At 38.8% G+C, this 14,567-nt stretch overlaps 1 pseudogene; it reads right to left on the bottom strand.

Moving 5' to 3' along the window:
• Positions 1-8,750: 8,750 nt before the first annotated feature.
• The window catches only part of LOC132601253 (uncharacterized), a 43,874-nt pseudogene continuing 38,057 nt past the window's right edge, over positions 8,751-14,567 (bottom strand).

Below are 14,567 nucleotides of genomic sequence, written 5' to 3'. Positions count from 1 at the left end.
GTTTCTTTATACTTTAAAAAATTTGCACGACACAAATATTCAAAACGATGCATCATTAGGTCCTTGAGAATATAAAACCAAGTTCATTCAATAAAGTCAAGGGGAGTAAATTTTAGAATAGCCTACTTTTCTTTATTATTTTCTGCTTACCTTGTTTCGTGGATACAAGAAAATGTGTATGCAGATACTCTCTGAGCCTTCTTAAACACCATCTGTGACTGTGACATTCACCAGATACATCCAAAATTTCACCTCATCAGTTCATCTCTACTTTGTGTTCTTCTTATCCTTCTTTTCCTTTGAGAAAAAAATTTAAGTTTTGTGTTTGCATTTATTTAAGTTTTGTGTTTGCGTGTGTTTTAATCATAAAAAAGATAGAAGTAAAACAATAGTAGTAATTCTTACCAAAGAAGTCAATTTATCACCAGGAAGCAAAAACTCCACCAGGCGATATAACATGATTTCAACTGTCTTCTGAAAAATATGAGATTTATTATCAGAAAAAAAAAAAAGCAGAGATGAAAAAGCCACATCCATTTAGCATATGCAAGAAAATTTATTAATCATGCTCTCTTTCGACCAATTTTACAGAGAACCAACAAAACTGAATGAGTGAACACACAGAAAATACAGATGCAAACTTTTTTTTTCCCCCTCCTTTGTAATTGACACATCCAAGTACAATAAAAAAATCTTAGCTGTTATAGAGAGAGGTATTGTTATATGCGGATGCTGTTATAAAGAGGTGTGACTGTATTAAGAACAAAAAAAGATGAGAATAAACTGTGTACAATCTTTCTTTCTCAGTGAATGAAGTTGGTCCCGGAGTTGAGGGAAGTGAACTCCTAGGAGAAAGCATTTATTTCGAGGGAATCACAAGAGAGCTAAAGTAACAAGAATACCCCACCAAATTTTCATGAACTATAGGAGCAACTCTCATAACCACCAGCACAAGACAATAAAAGAGTATTATGTATTTTTGTCTTTCCTCCACAAACGTACATTAGTACACAAAACAGACCAGTATGTGCAAACATATGCCAAAACTGCAGCTTGGACAAAAGAATCGTTGGAAAAGACGCCTAATTATGTCGCTACATGCACAAGATTATTGTTACTAGAACTTCTTGAATTCTACAGAAGCAAGAAAATAAACCTTTTTTACCCATGTTAATTTATACATAAGCCCCTAAATAGAAAAACATAATTTTAAGAACAATCAAATTTCCATGAAACAGGCTCTTTCATTATAGCAGGGAGTTCCCTCCTTCAGGGTGGTATAAATGCAACACGGATGGTGCTTGTAGGAGTAATCCAGGTTTGTGCTCTTATGGATTTTGTGTTAGAGATGCATCTGGGAATTTACTGTATGCAAGGGCCAACAAAGTAAGATGATGACACTAATGTTCAGGCTGAAGCAATTGCGATCGTGGAGGCAATGAAATTCTGCCTAGATAAGCATTTAATTCCAGCAATTATTGAAACGAAATTGTTTTTTCTACATACATTGAGAGAAGGCAATCAGTTGGCAGATTTCTTGGCGAATTTGGTGTTCAATATGGAAATTGTTAGCTATGACAAAATTTATCTTCCAACTCAAGCTAAACGTTTGCTCAACATGGATAAGGCACGGTGTTCCTGGTTTCAGATGATCATGACAGATTAACAATTGATGTCCATGGTGTTTATTTGCATCTGTTTGAATTTTTTGTACAGCTTGTGGCAAGAATTTCAGCAGCCTGTGTGAACTGCTTGTGCATATTGTGTTACATGATGTACAGTGCTTGGGAGGTCGAGACAGTTGGGTACAACAGCAAATAACGAGTGCGCGAAAGAAAGGTTCAGCTGCATGTTCTGTTTTGGCGCAGCAGAGGGCCTCTGTTTTGGCAATAAATTTGGTCGTATGCTTAGGTTGTTGCAATTTAAGTATTTTTCATATTTTCGGATTCTAATATTAATTTAGAGTACACTAAGCTCTCAATTGATACTAGAGTTAATTATTTTCTTGCAAGTTCTTATATGTTTCATATTGTATGGGACAATGTTGGTTATTATTAATAAACAACCTGCTAGACACACAAGAAAAAAGTACTACTTTTTTAAAAGGAAAAATGTGTACTCTTTTACATCCCAAAATCTTTCGAAATGAAAGTTCATATAAATTGACAAAATTTATTAGAGAAAAGAAAAAGAAAAGAAATTTTACATAATATTAGAATGCGGATGTAAATTCCTTATGCACTGAGGATTAGAAGATGAAAGTTTCCTAATAGAAAAGAAATTTTATGGTAGCTCGATTTTTCTTTTTTAAAAAAGAAACACCCTTTTTCTTGGAGATTAAGGTAGGGTCTAACTCATGGTGTTCTTGGATTTCATGTCCGAAATTCAAGATCTCCAATCAAGGATGACAAGGAGCAATCGCCACGGTGTGTACATGTTCAACATGGAACCCTAAATACCTCCTTTCAATTAGTAAACCAACAACGACAAGGGAACATTCACTCTCTAGCAAAAACAAGCCATACACAGAACATAAAAGGTAAGTCATACCTCTCACCCTCTCAGGAGGTGATTTTCAAGTACTCCACCCTCTGAAATCAGAGTGATGATGGGATCAGGGGAATCATCAGGGACAGTGTGGTCATAAACCAAGACTTTTTTACGATTTTTCTTTTAGTGTTCTCTGATGAAGCTACGTGTGAGGACCCCACCGCCTGGGTCGCCCAGGACCGGTGAGTAGACCCCTTGCGGGCCCCCTCCATGACATGCATGCTTGACATACTCAGGTATTGTAGCAGTGAAATCACACCAGTTCGCTGCGCCCTGCAGAGCTTCGAACCCGTGACCTCAGGCCTTTTGTTCTCCCAAAGGAGACGACTCTCACCAATTGAGCTGATTTCACTGCTACAATACCTGAGTATGTCAAGCATGCATGTCATGGAGGGGGCCCGCAAGGGGTCTACTCACCGGTCCTGGGTGACCCAGGCGGTGGGGTCCTTACACTACGGCTCTTGATAATTTGTGCCACTTCTTGCAGACATATTCAAATCATAACGACTCCGCCGACTACCAAATCTCTTCTCCAAAATCCTCAGGGAGAGTAGTGACCATTATAGGACAGACTGAACAATTTCTAATCATCGCGGAAAAAAAACCAAGACAAAATCCTATTGGTTATTCCTCTTCAATAGCAAAAAGTTCCCCATTTTAAGACTTTAATTTTTATCGCTTAATATTATTACCTTATTAAATCCTCAAACAGACTATAGGACATTATAGGACAGACTTGAGAACTCTTAATCGTCAAGGAAAGAACCAAGACAAAGCCATATTGGTTAGTCCTCTTCAATAGAAACAAGTGCCCCATTTTTAGACTTTAATTTTGTCCCTTAATATATTACGTTATTAAATCCTCAAGGATACTATAGGACATTATAGGACACGCTTAAGAATTCTTAATCGTCAAGGAAAAAGAACCATGACAAAGTCATATTTGTTATAAAATTAAGCTAAAAGAATAACAATAATAAAGAATGAAAACAATAGAAATAGAGAGACAAGAGAGGAGAGATTTCTTATTTATCCAAATGGGTTCAAGTATCCAACTATTACATACAACCCAACTATATATAGGAATACATTGAGAACACCAAAGGGTGTGTCATAAACCTGGGTAGTAACTATTTGGGGCTTATAGAAATAAAGTGTGGGAGTAGTGGTCATAAAGTAATAGGGGTTACTTCTACAAGAGTTATGAACATGAAGTAGTGGGAGTTATATGGAGAGGAGTAATAGACATCCACACATTAATATTTTCATAACAATATTGGTTATTCCTCTTCAATAGAAACAAGTTCCCCATTTTTAGACTTTACTTAATTTTTATCCCTTAATATTATTACCTTATTAAATCCTCAAGGAGACTATACATTATAGGACAGACTTAAGAATTCTTAATCGTCAAGGAAAAAAACCAAGGCGAAGTTGGTAAAATCAACTTTGATTGGCTGAATACTGGTCTTATGATGACTACCTTGCTTGTTTGATGAAAGGGTTTGTACTCATTGTCTTCTAAATTTTGCAAGGTACGGATTCGAGGACGAATCCTTTTGAAGAAGGGGAGGATGATATGATCCTACATGACACAATTCATCTAAAGACTTACATCCAAAGCCAAGTGATGAAACTTCAAGCTCTACAAGCGGCATGGATGATAAAGATGGCATGCCTTTGGAGGCTCCTACAAGCCACACAAGATGGCTTATGATGTGTGGAAGGTGGCTTGAGAGTTGATTGAAGAAGAAGCTACCAGAAAGAGGACCAAATGAGCAAGTGGCTAGAAGTGCAAGAAGGGTATTAACGCAAAGTGGACAAACATGCAAACAGGGGCATTTCTGCAAATTGGCTACACTTGCAAACTTGACAGGACCGGGAGTTGGCTATTTGTGCAAGGAAGAAACATTTCGAATTCCAAGTCAATATCCCAACTAGTCAAACAAGGCTCTTGCTTCATTAATGACATTAATGACATTCTTTAGTCTAGGAGTATAAATACTAGACTTATCCATTTTCATCACTTATATTATGTTGAATGATGAATTGAGAAACTCATTTGGAGATAGATTGTTTAGCTTAGTAGCTTTAGGGTTAGTTAGTATAATGAACCTTTAATTCCATTGATTTCGTGAAGAGTTGTTCATTTGTGGATTCAATTGAATCACTCTTTCCTTGATTTCAAATAGTATAAGCTCTTTTAGGATTGAATTAGATTGGGAGGTGTTAGATTTAATATATCCGAGGTTACCCATAAATTCATCCTAATTGGGTCTTTGCTTTTATCCTCTATTTCTCATCCCTTTTCTTCAATTCTCATCCCCAATTTCTTGTTTAGCCTTAATTCCGCGTTTAGGTATTGATTTGGCTTCTTCCCCAAATCGATTCGTATCACACGACACTTTAAAATAAGGTCAAGATCTAAATTTGCCTAAATTTAGAGTCCAACAATCACAATGGAGCCTTGCCCTTTCGTAGTGCCCCCAAATGATCCCATCTGTTCAAATACGATATCTAGGTAAGAGTACGAGACTAACGATACCCATATTGCTATACTTCATTCCAAACCCAAAATAGAATTTCGAGCCAAAAATGGCAAAATGGGAAATTTGACCCCAAATTAGTTACCCATGATATATGGAGCCTATATCTCAAAAATGAATGAAATCTATCCACAAATTCATACTTAATTGAAGAACTTCTTATTTCAAGCCTAGGGTTCAAAACCCCCAATTTTGTCCAATCTTAATCATGATTTCTAGCATGAAAACCCTTATTACTCTGTGATGTAATCGTAAAGGGAGGTTAGAATCTTACCCACGCGATGAATCTTGAAAGACCCCTTCAAAATCTCCCAAATCCGAAGTCTAGAGCTGAAAATATGTGAATGGGGAGTCAAATCGCAAAATGGGGTTTTAACTTTATGTCCAGTGATTTCCTTATACACGATCGCGAGACCCATCCACCTAATCGCAGGACCATAGTGAAATCGCCTTTTGCGATCGCAGCAGGCATCGCGATCGCGCCATGTGGCATCGTGATTAAGGACACCAGCAATAGCTTAAACTAGAAAATCTGGTTTCGTCGAACCCTGATCTAATACCCGAAACTCATCCGGAAACTCCCGGACACAAACCAAATATGCATCTTAACTACAACACACACTACGAACTTACTCGCGCACTCGGAATTTCAAAAGAGGTCATCTTGATCCAGTCAACTCTAAACGCCTTAAGAAACTAAATTTCCAACCAAAAGACCAGATTTCCCCTGAGACCCTCGGGAACCAAACCAACTACTCAACCAAGTCATAATCGATATGTCATGCCCCAAACCATGGCCTGGACGTAACACGACACTCGGTGCCTGACTGCATGTGACCGAGCGAACCACATGACTTTTTGAATCATCATGATGCATAACATAAGCGGAATATAACGTGAATGCATGATGAGCCTTTATAAAACGTATTAAGTCGTAATACTTAATAAAGTACTTGTTTAAACATGAGTGAGCCCAAATGGCTATACGACTCCAAATGTCTGACATGACATAACTGACTTGTCTAGTCTATGAAGCCTCTAACATGAGTCTGAACATAAAATATACTTGCTGGGACAAGGCCGCCAGCATACCCTTAATGCATCAATGACATAAGGTAAACAACTAACTAAACCCCGAAGACAATGGGGCTTACCCAAAAGCTGATATGAGAGTTGTCCTACTGAGCAGGTGCGTTGTCCTGTATGCCAGTACCTGCATCGTGAAATGCAGGCCCCCAAGGCAAATAAACGGGGACGTCAGTACTTTGAATGTACTAGTATGTAAACACATGAGAGAAATAGCAGGCACATGATACATGAACATGAAATTGAAACTGAAACTGGATACTGCAACTGATCATAAACATGAGTACTGTAAGCATGAGATAATCTGTAATGATCTATAATATTCTGTAATACCGACATGAACCACCACGGGGAGAAACGTGGAGTCTGATCTCTGCCCGATCAGCTAAGCCATCTCGTACCTTGCCGGGGCACGAGACATGAACATGACATGAATGGATCCAAAATCCCTCAATGGGAAAAATATGAAGGAATCGTCCTAACTGGGCGGAGCGATCCTTATCCTACGTTGGCATACGTAGTTTCAGGCTATCTGAGCCTTCTCGGTATTAATACAACTCCCGAACATGAAAATAACTGAAAACATGATTTCTGAATCTTTACATGAACATGGGTACATGAAGACATGACAATAAATACATATATAAAAGTTTTTCATGAAAATAAGCATAATATCTCATATCTTGTGTTATAGAACCCATGGAATGCAAGTTATGGGTTATCATAGATTACGGACCGAGTCTCAATTACCAAAACAGTAAATTAAGACTAATCAACAGAATTGTAACTGACTATTTAATATACATCATGGTTCAAGTGTCTAGGGTTCAACACGAATATGCCTAGAATCCTAAAACTTGGTGTATAATCATGGAATACTGAAACATGGGGAGGAACAAGGATGTTCCCACACGTGGATAACGCCTACATACCTTGACTTCCTGCTCTTGAGCGTATCACAATGTCCTTCAATCCCTTCAACTTTAATCTATAATAATACAGGTCATAGGGATTCTATATTAGCAACAATATCCATGCTTTGTTCATGTAAGCATTTTATCAAACACTTGGTGGGCATGAAGCTCCACAACCCTCATTAATGGTGTTTTCTTCACCCAATCCCCATTCTATTACTTCTAGCTACTTCTACAATCTCAATTAGATGTAATTTACATCATTCTTCATCCTCCATATGAATACAACAATCCAAAGTCAACAATCCAACAACTCTAACATAGTTCATAATTCTCTTCATCAAACCCAATTATTATTCTCCCTAGAATTCATCAATTCACAACTAGAAATGATTAGGGATAGAAACATTACCTTTTGTGAGTAGTCACCACGAAATCAACATCCCCAAGTTCGATTTTTAGCTTAGAATGACGGCGAAAACTTGTACTACACTTTATCCTTCACAAGCTTCGGGATTCGGGGCCTTAAACTTGGTTGATTTTCTACTTTCTCTCTCTATCTCTCCTCTCTCTCACTTCCTCTCTCTAAAAATCTGAAATTTGAGGGAAATGGAGGCTGCTAGGGTTTTCATTTCCCTTAAATACTAAGGGGGAAATGGGTTGACCCAACTTGAAAACGGGTTGGGACCTTTCTGTCTTAAAACGTCCACATCTCCCTATCCCGATGTCGCCTATAAACCCACAACCTATGGTTGGAAAGGTACTTCAATTATCTACAACTTTCGTTCTTTGATTTCTCCCAAATCCCCAAGTTATGATAGGGTTATGGCCTCCCGAAGTCAGGTGACCCGAAACATACATACTGACCAAGATACGGTCACTGTTACGGTCCCGTAACACAAAGGACGAACCGTAACGTGGTACCGTAACTTGGTGAAAATTTCCAGTGAGGTTCTGGAAATTTTCGGTGTGTTACGGTCCACTGTTACGGCCCGTAACACGTGTTACGGTCCGTAACGTCACCATTACGCTGGCAGAATTTCCAGCGAATAGTCTTCAGTAAAATGGGAATAACTCTTTGCACAGATGTTCGTTTGACCCCCATAATATACCGTTGGAAAGATATTTCAAAGGGCTACAACTTTCATCAAGGAGGTTGTCCCAAATTCCAAATTAATAATGGGGTTATGGTCGTTGGAAGTAAGACCTTCTATAAACTCACTTGCAAACATGCCCCGTAGAGTGGTTTTCAACTTTGCTTTGCCCAAAGACTCTTCTCATGTATTGATTGGGTTTCAAACATCATTTATACACTACTCAAATTGGGTTTATTATACCCCCATCTTATGATACAAATCTTAGCCCGAAGCTACGAGGTGTTACAATATCTCCCCCTTGGGATCATTCGTCCTCGAATGATAAACGTTTGGGATTCTACAAAAATTTTGCCAGAGTTTCCCCTGTAATATGACACTAACAACCTGTCACAACAACCCATAATATCATTGCCTCACAGGGCTACATCACAATAGCACTATAAATTGGCCACACACAACCAAAAGCATGAAAAGAAAGCTTACATACCTCAAAATCTTGGTGCTTCATCATAAACCTCTTCTGGGGGCTGAAACAAATGCGGGTACATGGATTTCATATCCTCCTCGGCTTCCCATGTAGCTTCCTCAACTTTCTGACTCCTCCACAGGACTTTCACTGAGGCTACTTCCTTAGTTCTCAACTTGCGAACTTGACGGTCAAGAATGGCTACGGGGATCTCCTCATATGTCAAATCATCCTTAACTGTTATAGTATCAGCAGGGACAACCAACGACGGGTCTCCCACACACTTCCTCAACATGGACACATGAAATACGGGATGTACAGCAGCCAAGTCTTGTGGCAAATCAGGTTCATAAGCCACTAGACCGACCTTTCGTAGAATTCTGTAAGGTCCAATATATCTGGGACTTAGCTTCCCTTTCTTGCCAAATCTCATGACACCTTTCATAGGTGAGACTTTAAGGAACACCCAATCATCAACTGAAAATTCTAAATCCCTTCGTCTCACATCTGTATAAGACTTCTGGCGACTTTGAGCTGTTTTTAAACGCTCCTATAATAACTTGACTTTCTCCATAGCCTGATAAACCAAATCTGGTCCTAACAACTCTGCTTCACCTACTTCGAACCAACCAATTGGTAATCTGCACCTTCACCCATACAGAGCTTCAAATGGTGCCATCCCAATACTAGCATGGTAACTGTTATTATAAGAAAACTCAATGAGCAGTAAGTGATCATCCCAATTACCTTTAAAATCCAAGACGCATGCTCTCAATATATCCTCCAGAGTCTGAATAGTACGCTCTGCCTGGCCATCTGTTTGTGGATGAAAAGCTGTGCTGAGGTTCACCTTGGTACCTAATCCTTTCTGAAAGGATTTCCAGAAGTTTGCTGTAAACTGAGCACCACGATCTGAAATAATGGACACTGGTGTCCCATGCAATCGGACAATCTCATTAACATACAGCTTGGCATAATCTTCTGCTGAATATGTAGTCTTGACTGGCAAAAAGTGTGCTGACTTAGTAAGCCGGTCAACGATCACCCAAATAGAGTCATGTCTCCTAGCTGAACGAGGTAAACCTGATACAAAATCCATATTGATCATTTCCCATTTCCAGACAGGAATATCAATATTCTGAGCCAAGCCACCAGGCCTCTAGTGTTCGGCTTTCACCTGCTGACAATTCGGGCACTTAGCTACAAAATCTGCCACATTCTTCTTCATATCGTTCCACCAGTAAATCTCCTTGAGATCATGATACATCTTAGTGGAACCTGGGTGAATGGAATACCTGGAATTGTGAGCTTCTGACAGGATTCGCTCTCTGAGTCCATCTACATCTGTGACACATAATCTGCCGTGGTACCTCAAGGTACCATCATCTCCCCCTTGTTCAAAAGCTGTTGTCTTGTGCTTGTGAATCCCCTCCTTCAGCTGCAATAAATAGGGATCACTAAATTGTTTCTCCTTGACTTCAACGACTAAAGAGGAAAGAGCACTATTCTGAACAACCACACCACCATCCTCGGGGTCCAAAAGTCGAACTCCAAGATTGGCCAAACGGTGAACTTCCTTTGTCATAACTCTCTTATCCACGTCCACGTGGGCTAAACTTCCCATGGAATACTGACTTAGAGCATCAGCTACAACATTCGCTTTCCCCGGATGATAGAGAATATCCACATCATAATCCTTAAGCAATTCGAGCCATCTCCTCTGTCTAAGATTTAGCTCCCTTTGCTTGAAGATATACTGCAGACTTTTATGATCTGTGAAAATATCAACGTGCACTCCATACAAATAATGACGCCATATCTTAAGTGCAAAAACTACAGCTGCCAACTCTAAGTCATGAGTCGAATAATTCTTTTCGTGAACCTTGAGCTGACGAGATGCATAAGCTACAACCTTACCATGCTGCATTAAGACACATCCGAGACCAACTCCCGAAGCATCACAATAAACCACGAATCCTTCAGTTCCCTCTGGCAAAGTCAAAACTGGAGCAGAAGTTAATCTTTTCTTCAACTCCTCAAAGCTTCGCTCACAAACATCTGACCATTGGAACTTAACTTTCTTCCGTGTCAACTTAGTCAACGGAGCAGAGATAGAAGAAAATCCTTCTACGAAGCGTCGATAATAGCCTGCCAGACCCAAGAAACTTCTTATATAAAAAACTGAGGTGGGTCTGGGCCAACTCTTTACGACATCAATCTTTTGAGAATCAACTTTAACACCTTCACCCGAGATCACATGGCCTAAGAATGCCACTGATTTGAGCCAAAACTCACACTTTGAGAATTTTACAAAAAGTTCACGATCTTTAAGAGTCTGCAACACTATTTTGAGATATTTTGCATGATCGACCTCATTACGGGAATACACCAAAATATCATCAATGAAGACAATGACGAATAAATCGAGATAAGGCTTGAAGACCCTATTCATAAGATCCATGAAAGCAGCTGGTGCATTTGTCAACCCAAATGACATAACGAGAAATTCGAAATGGCCATAACGGGTGTAACACCTCCTGCATTCGGGTTAAGATTTTTATTATAAGATGGGGGTATAATGAACCCAATTTTAGTAGTGTATAAATGGTGTTTGAAACCCAATCAAAACTTGAGAAGAGTATTTGGGCAAAACAAAGTTGAAAACCACTCTACGGGGCATGTTTGCAAGTGAGTTTATAGATGGCCTTACTTCCAACGACCATAACCCCATTATTAATTTGGAATTTGGGAAAACTTTCTTGATGAAAGTTGTATCCCTTTGAAATATCTTTCCAACGGTATATTATGGGCCTCAAACGGACATCTGTGCAAAGCGTTATGCCCATTATACGACAGACTGTCCGAGCAGAAAAATTTTGACGGACCATTTGACGGTCCGTAAAACATTTTGACGGACCATTTGACGGTCCGTAAAACATTTTGACGGTCCGTCAAATGGTCACAGAGAATGATATTTCGTTGGTCAGTTTTACGGTTCAATTTTACGGTCCGTAAAACAATTATACGGTCCGTAAAATTGACTCAGACCACCGTAAAATGAGCACAGAATGTCCAAATCACTGGAATGGTTTTACGGTAAGTTATACGGTCCGTAAAACCATTATACGGGACGTAAAACACACCGTAAAATGAGCACAGAATGTCCAAATCACTGGAATGGTTTTACGGTGAGTTATACGGTCCGTAAAACCATTATACGGAACGTAAAAATGGGCGTAGAATTGCCCGATGGGTCAGATTTTAAGATGTTAATAAGAGACCCAAACCCATTTTTTTTCATTCCCATTTCTCCTACACGACTCAAGGGTTCTCTAGAGCCATCCAAACACTTCATATGCAAGAATCCAAGTGAAACAAAAGATCCACTTCATCAATCCACCAAAACTAAGTGTGAGAAACACATCAAATCCATTCAAGTCAAGAAATTCCATGGAAGGTGGAACTAGGGTTTTGTTCAAGTGAAGCATTTCAACTCAAGGCTTATTCCTACAATAACTAAGGTAAGTTTTATGATGTTTCCTGATGATTAAAGTATTGATAAGTTCTTGGGAGAATAGTAAATGGGTTTGATAAAGAAAATTATATGAACTATGCTAGGGTTTTTGGATTGTTGACTTGGGATTGTTGTATTCATATGGGTGATGAAGAATGATGTCAATTACATCTAATTGAGATTGTAGAATCAGCTAGAAGTAATAGAATGGGGATTGGGGGAAGAAAACACCATTAATGAAGGTTGTGGAGCTTCATGCCCACCAAGTGTTTGATAAAATGCTTAGATGAACAAAACATGAATATTGTTGCTAATATAGAGTCCCTATGACCTGTATTGCTATAGATTAAAGTTGAAGGGATTGAAGGACATTGTGATACACTCAAAAGCAGGAAGTTAAGGTATGTATAACTTCCATCCACATGTGGGAATCTCTATGTTCTTCCCCATGATCCGTTTCGTAAAATCCATGAAGTTCAAATCCTAGGGCATTAAACCCAACATATTGGTAGCCCGTAATTATGTATTTATGTGCATGAATTTTGTATCTATATTCGTTATTGCATTCCTAATCTTCCATTACGGTTATTAGGAAATCCTAGCTTAATCCATGAATCATGAATTCTTCCTCATGTGTTCTCATTATGTTTATATGAAACTTTATGATTTCATCCAGCAAGTTACAAGCATGTTTTCAAGACAAGTATATATATATGATTTCGAACTATTGTTATTACTCATGAACGAAAAACATGTTTTGCAAGACTATGACAAGTTATCTTATGAAACTATACAAGCAAGTTATGATTCATGAAAACCATGTACAAGCAAGTTATGATTCATGAAAACCATGTACAAGCAAGTTATGATTCATGAAAACCATGTACAAGCAAGTTATGATTCATGAACACTATGTACAAGCAAGTTATGATTCATGATATACCATGGGCAGCAAGTGCCACTATTTTTCATGTTCATGTTTTGGGAGTTGCATTAATTACCGAGGAGGGCTTCAGATAGCCTGAAACTACGTAGCCACCGTAGGATGAGGATCGCTCCACCCATGTTCCGGACGATCTCTCATAATGATTGGATCCTTTCATATTTTATCAAATCTCATGTTCCCTGGCAAGGACTGAGTGTTCTGCTGGCGGGACGCAAGCACCAGACCATGGATCGGTTATAAGTTATTGCTCTCCCTACTTATCATGTTTTTACTTATGTTATATATATACATATGCACTCATGCCCATGTTCATGTCCAGGTTTTCAGTTTCAGTTCTTATCATGTTATTTCATATCCCATGTTGTTTATTTCGGTTGCTTTACATACCAGTACATTCAATGTGCTGACGTCCCCTTTTATTGCCCGGGGGCCTGCATTTCACGATGCAGGTACTGATATACAGGACGACACATCTGCTCAGTAGGACAACATTCGTATCATCTTATTGGTGAGCCCCATCTCATTCGGGGTTTAGTCAACGTTTATTTTATGATTAATTATGCATCTAAAGGTATGCTGGGGGCCTTGTCCCAGTAAGTATGTTTTCCAGTCAGACTTATGATAGAGGTTTCATAGACTAGACAAGTCAGTTATATCATGTCAGACATTTGGAGTCGTATAGCCATTTTGGCTCACTCATGTTTAAACAAATATTTTATTAAGTATTATGACTTAACATGTTTTATAAAGGCTCATCATGCATTCACGTTATATTCCGCATATGTTATGTATCATGATGATTCAGCAAGCCATGTGGTTCGCTCGGTCACATGCAGTCAGGCACCGAGTGCCGTGTTACGTCCAGGCCATGGTTCGGGGCGTGACAAATTTTTTTTCTAGAAATAGAAGTAGAATAAGATATAAGTTCGTAATATGTCTGGAAAAGACATGTCAACAGTAATGATAAGATTTGACTAAGTTACGAGTACGGCTGACCTTGAGAAATATAATTTGATTTCCTATTCAGATGAACACCTTGAGTGGGTGACAGTTCGGATACATCCGAATGTGTGTTAGAAACCAAGGGCTTAAGTTAAGTTCAGAGAAAAGTGATTAGTGGAAGAAGAAACCAGTTAAGCCGAAAGAGTTGTCAGTGTTGTAGAGTACAAAGGAATTACAGAAGATAAGGAATGTTAATTTGATCCCATCAAAAGGGAATAATTTGTAAGTATAAGATGTTAGCCTTAGTCTAAGGGGGAGATGCATAAATCGCCAGTAAGTCCAGTGAGATAATTGGAGACCCGAAGGGTTAGTATGAGATATGAAGAACCTCAGTTTAGTTAAGTTGGCATAATGAGATAGTATCCATAAGGAATATGCCTTATCTTAGAGGAAACCTGAAGTGAGTAGAATGATCATCGAACGAATCGTGTCAAGTTCAATTACTA

This window comes from Lycium barbarum, chromosome 7 (genome assembly GCF_019175385.1).
Source record: "Lycium barbarum isolate Lr01 chromosome 7, ASM1917538v2, whole genome shotgun sequence".
Lineage (NCBI taxonomy): Eukaryota > Viridiplantae > Streptophyta > Magnoliopsida > Solanales > Solanaceae > Lycium > Lycium barbarum.
The sequence above is the reverse complement of the archived record's forward strand: the minus strand, read 5'-3'. Positions and strand labels throughout refer to the sequence as shown.